We start from the raw sequence: 6303 nt of genomic DNA, 5'->3' as shown, positions 1-6303 counted from the left end.
CTCGCTTCCTACTCACAGCACTTTTTACCCTGACTTTAAGAAAGCTAGAAGTGAAAAAAGTGCATTTTCACCATCTCAAAAGTTCCCATTTTTTTTAATCATGGGATAAGGGAAGTGTACAGTAATGGATCTAGTCCCTCACCCTTCTCATCCAGGCTCCTCCAGTCTCTCACTTCCAGACATTTATCCCTTGGTCCTTCTCCTTTCATGCATCTCTGCTGTCATTTCTCATATATATCCCCCAGGCCACCGGTTTTAAATGGAATAATTATTCTGGTTTAAATCCTAACACAGTTACTCCACTGTGCACTCAGCAGCTGTAGCTTTTCCCCATTCTCATGCGAGTGTAGGAATCCCCAATATCTGTTGTGCCTCCACCTCTGTGCAAATCAGCTGGCTGTGCCTCTTTAGACACAAGGAATTAAACACTCAGCTATGCGACTGGACAAGGCTTGGATGTTTCCACCTGGAGTAACAGTGATGTAAGTTCCCTATGAAAAATCTACTACTGCAAAAAAACCCCAAGTATTTAAGTTCAAGTTCTAAAATACAGTTTGATTCCCTCCCCTCTGACTCTACTATAGGGTTTTTAATTCCCCCTGGAAATGTCATTATATCAATTCTGGTTCTCTGTTGTACTTCTCTTTGCCCCTACACCATCTACTCAGCCTCTGCTCTGCTGCAGGATGGATGCATCCTCCTCCCTTTTAATACACTCCAGCAGCATCCATTGCTCCAGACAGTGGCACTCCCTACACCAGCTGGCTTGGTCTCATCTCTTTGCCCTTCTGCCTGCCAACACAAGCCACTGAAATGCCAGCAAACAGGAAGATTGTACCAGTGCCTAAATTAGCACTGACAGGTGAGTATCCTTCCCTAGAGAGCACCTTCACCCCACCTACTCCTCCAGGGCACGCTCCAGCTGCCCTCACACCTTGGTGCTGGGTGAAACACCTTTTCCACTCCAGTGCCCACCTCTTACACGTAAGTTTTTGAGGAAGTGGAAAGTTCTACTTTAGCAAACCCCAACGACCTTCCCACTGCATTCACACACCACTTCTACCCTCCTACTCAGAAGCTGTTGGCTGCAGGAAAGTGCTTTTATAGTGTTAATGGTGCTGCATCATTGGCATCTGAGAGCCCAAGGCTGACGCCTTTGGTCTTAGCGCAAAGCTCAATCATTCCTTGGCACCAGTGAGTCTGGGAAATTGCCATTTTTCAGACAAGAATTGAAGACAGACGAAGATTCCTCCCAGGGAAAAGGTGCCAGGACACAAAGGGATTGCTACTTTTATAGTGTTAATGGAGGCACATCATTGGCACCTGAGAGTCCAAGGCTGCCACCTTTTATCTTGGTGCAAAGCTCAAGCATTCCTTGGTACGTGCGGGTCTGGGAAATTGCCATTTTTCAGCCCAGAATTGAGCCGGACGAAGATTCCTCCCAGGGAAAAGATGCCAGGACACAAAGGAATTGCTGCTTTTAGAGTGTTAATGGTGCTGCATCACTGGCACCTGAGAGCTCAAGACTGCCACCTTTTCTCTTGGTGCAAAGCTTCAAGCGTTCCTTGGCACCAGTGGGTCTGCCCAGGCTTCCCCCATTAGCCACCTTTCTTTCCTGCTGACCCAGCTTTCCTAGGACAGAGAGACACTTTGGTGAAAGTATGTGAAGCTTGCGTGGTGCAGAGTAAATAACAAATATCCTCTGCCCACACACCCCAACTATGCAATGTAGGCTTAAACCAATCAGGCTTCTGTGGGGAAAGCAGGTTTTCCTGCTGTACAAAATGTCCTGAGTGGCTGCACACAGCTGGACATCAAAAACACCAACACTGAAGTTCAACACGAGGTCAGTATTTTATTTCTGCATCTCCAAAACCACGTGTGATGTTATAAACCTGCCTTGCAACTAAGCAGTTTTCAGTGCTCCCTTTCTGAAGCGAGCTGACAGTGTGGCTTTATGTCATCAGGGCCCAGGATGTGGCTTTGGGCTACTGCCATTAAAAACTAAATGAAAAAGCAAGCACGAGATATTTAATCACCACAGACTTTTCTTCATTAGGCCACTCAAATTTCAAGGCTAATTTTGTCAAGTGTTTCTGTCAATAGGCAGATACACGCAGATAGGCACATCTCTATCCTGGTCATCTTTGTACAGTACTAAGTGAAAAAGTTATCCCAACTGAAGACAGAGAAGTTTGGTTTAGGCCTGGGATCAGCTGCTTCAGCCCACCAGAGCTCACAGAAAGGCAATAAAAGCACACAGCTGGGAGGATTTGGGTGGTGATGGATTTGTTTTATTTTTCTCTCCCAATGAATTTGGCTTGAGGCATGTTAGATTCCCAAGAGCATGCTGACACTGTGCAGTCGTTTTTCACAGTATTGTTTGTTCAGAAAATTCTGTCTCCAAAACCACAGAAGAAATCACCTGGGGCATTTAATACCACAAGTCAGCAATAGCTTCTGATCAGCGCTAAGGTTGGGGGTAGAGGCGGGTTCAGGCCTCAGTGCTAAGGGCTAGACCCACTTCTGCTATACTGCTAAACCAAAAAACCCCTAGCTACAGCTGTGGGTAGAAAGGGAAGGAAAGAGGTGATGGTCAGCAAACCCAGAGATGCCAGGATGAAACCCAAGAGGACAATTCCATGTATGGCCACATGGAGCTGCAGCCTCCCCTAACTCCTTGGAATCACCCTACCCAGCGCTGCCATCCATTTCCAGCGACCATAGGATTTACAAAGCCAGAGGAGAATAAAAACCAGCTTGCTAGAGCATGCAAATTGGATACAACATTAGCTCTTTTTGGCCCACATTTAAAAACGTGGTTAGAACAGCATGTGCTGATTTTTAATGCACAATCCTTAAGCACCGTAACAGGCAAAGTAGCTGCTGTGGGCCAATACAGGAGTGTAACTGCACAGGCTGTTTTGGGGCTGAGACATCAGACACTCCAAGCTGTACACAAAGGCCCCCCCAGATGCCACAGAATAGCAGTGGCCATGAGATAATGTATCAGCCATAGCACTAAATACTGCTTTTAAACATCTTGGTGGTCTCAGAAATGAAAAAAAGACCATAAGATGCTGTCAGCTGCCTATTGAAGGATTCAACTCCAAGACTGAATTGAAGATACAGGTTGAGCAAGTTGGGAACAGAGAGAAGACTTAAAGCAAACAAACCAGCCACCTTAAGCATTTAATCCTTATAGGAGAAAAACAGAAAAGTTGAGAAAGGCAAAATATTTTTTTTGCAGCAGTATCCAATAAGTGAGATATGACAATACCCCATGAGAACTTTACTCCTCTGTTCAACAGAGGGAATATTTTCTATAGCTTCCACTGCTTTTTCACCACAGTGCCAAAGAGCAAGAGCACTGAACAAATTGACCTGGCAGATCCCAACACCTGGGTTTTGATAGCAGAGCCAATAACAGAAATGCGCCTCAAGTGTCCTTTAGCGTGGCTGACCAAACTAAATCAGCTTTTCTAATGCACCTTTATTTTTGAACATCACTGGTCTGTAGACAATTTTATCACTGAATTATACTACTCTTTAAAGTCCTTCCAATATGCAACTTATTAACATATGTACTTAGAGATAACAACTGGGGACTGCCCAAACAGGGAAATTATAACACCCAATACCCATAAAACAACCACACATGTAAGAATGAGAAGATGAGGTTTTTGCTGTTTTAAGGGGGTGACTAAAGATCACATGGCACGTTGTAGCAATTCTAAAATATCACTAGGTATTTATGTTTACTTATCTGAGATCTGCTTTATTATGCCTGATAAGCAGAGACATAAGCTCTCTGTTAGGGTGTTTAGGTCAAGATAGTTTTAAGAAGGAAGATATGGTGTGGGGGAGGAGGAGAAAGGGGAAATGGAAGGTGTGACTTGGGAATGAAAGCCTTCTTTAAGGTAAAAATATTAATTAAAAAAAACCAAAAAACCAAAAAAACAACAAGCCCACAAACCAACCTTCTTTAGCACTTATATACCAGAATGATTAAATAGTTCCTTTTATTAGTCAGAAAACTGCGTGTTGACAATTTGATTTAAAAAACTCTTCCTATTATTCAAAATATCTCTTACACACGTGTTGATTTTTTTACTGTACTTTCACATACTTGGAAAACATACAGCAATTTAAGCCTTCAAAAGCAAGACACCTACATACACACATTGCAGAAGCAATGAAGGACAAAGATGGTTTCTTGGTTTTCTTTTGACATACATTGATGCTTAAGAAAAGATTTTCAGACTACTTATGTGGAAGCAGGTAAATGAAAAGGCTGATTATACATTGATTTATATAATTGGCACTGTTAATCTGTAATAGGTTGTTCTAGTATATTTAAGAAAGGGGCTAATGGCAACACTCTATAAACTCTTCAATGTCCTTTTGATGTCTGAGCCTGAGGATATAGGGAGATTGGTGTGTCTAGTTGTCTGGGGTTTTTTAATTAAACCATTAAATCCCTGGTTTCTTCTCCTCTGCCTTGATCACTCTGGTTTATTAATATTCAAGATTTTGGTGACAGACACTCTGAATTCAAATTTTAAAAAATACTAACGTAGTCTCTCTCCCTTGCAACTGCAGGAAGCAAAATTCCATCAGTTTTTATCAGCATTTACCTTTGTTTCGTTTCCTCCCTCCTCTTCAGTCATCTTTTAACCAGTGGAAGAAACAGAAGGAAATGTATTGCCATCTTAAAAGAAAGTCAGAGGCTATGCAGGGAACTGAAGAATTTTACTACTGCTCGTTACACTTACAGTAGGAATCCAATGAAATAAGAAAAGCAGCGTTTTACTCAACTTTCATACAGTCTTACTCTCCCTTTCACCAAACTGAGAAGAAGCAGAAATTAGGCAATCTACAAAGAGCCAAAAACAAAGTGGAAAGCCACAGTTTGGGTTCTAAATGCAAAGCAGGAAGTCCTGTGTTCTAATCCAGAAAAAAACCCCAACCTTATTTTGAAGCCAAACGAGAAGCTCTATTTCAAGAAGTCTCATGAGTAACGACAAAAGAAGAACCTTGTTTTCAGTCAGAGTTCACACTGAGCACAGAAAAATCTCTATGCAGCAACAAGAAGACCACAGTTCACAAGCAAAAACATGTGCACTTTCCAAAACACAAAGTGAAGGCACCCCCAGAAATGCCAACAACCTACAGAGGACTGTTAGCTACTCATTTTCCTTCTTATTGTTCCTCCTGTTGTCTCCTGTAGTTTTAAAAGTTACAAACTGAAAAACAACAATAAAAAACTTAGCTCATCCTCACCGCACCACCCTCCCAAAAAACTCACAGCCTGCTAAAACCTTTCTGGCCCCCACCAAAAGGGTTATGTAAGGTAATCTTACAATGCTACCCAAGCCCAAACTCAGTACAAATGGAGGCACATTGCAAACAATGAAAAGCACTTATCAAGAGCCCTGTGGAACAAGTTGTTTGAAGTTAAAATAACTTGTCAAATATCTGAGAACAAATTAGGGGGAAAAAAGGAAGTAATTGCTGTTTGACCTTTGTAATTAAGTGATCTCTATCATAGAGACAGAAGCAGCACTACTGTACTAAAGAGTTATCTGCAATATTGCAAGAAGAAATGAAACCAAAACTTTGTCTAAAAGACAAGCTTGATAGGAAATATTAGATCATACCTTGGAGGCCCTAACTAGATTTTTCCTCTTTATGAACAAACTTTGATTAAACATTACTCAATAAAATGTTCTATAACTAAACCACATTTTTAGCAGACCATTCTGTTAAAGGTCTTTAACTTTCAAATAAAAAGCAAAGATAGGACACTGCAAAGAACAGCACCAAAGTAACTCTATTTATCAATAAATATTTAGCCTTACCCTTCAGAAGAAAACAGGAGGGCAAGGAAAGAAAACAGCTCTTGGAAAGCTCTGCCAGAGACATATTAAGGGAGAACTACCTCCATATGTGGTGTTTGTTGAATTATAAGAAACAGTAACACCTGTAGGGGCTGAAAGGTTGTTGGGCTGTCACAGTGGGGTTTTTTCAGTGTGTGTATGCAGGGTTTGCTTTGTCCTGTTTTCTTTCAAACCATGGAAATAGCAACACTCTATCTTAGAGGGTGTTTTTATGGGTGTGTGGTTAATAAGTGCTCCCAAAAACCTGAGCCTGACTGGAGGAAACTTGTTGCTGGTGTTCCAGGCAAGCGAAAGCAGCTCTGTGCAAGAAGTGGCAAGTCAAACACCAACTTAAGAAGATATTTATAGTAGATTACATCACACAAGTCTTTCAATAAGTGAAGATTATAAATATAGTTCTTAT

This window comes from Pithys albifrons, chromosome 2 (assembly GCF_047495875.1).
Source record: "Pithys albifrons albifrons isolate INPA30051 chromosome 2, PitAlb_v1, whole genome shotgun sequence".
NCBI classification, from domain to species: domain Eukaryota; kingdom Metazoa; phylum Chordata; class Aves; order Passeriformes; family Thamnophilidae; genus Pithys; species Pithys albifrons.
This window is presented reverse-complemented; position numbering follows the sequence as displayed.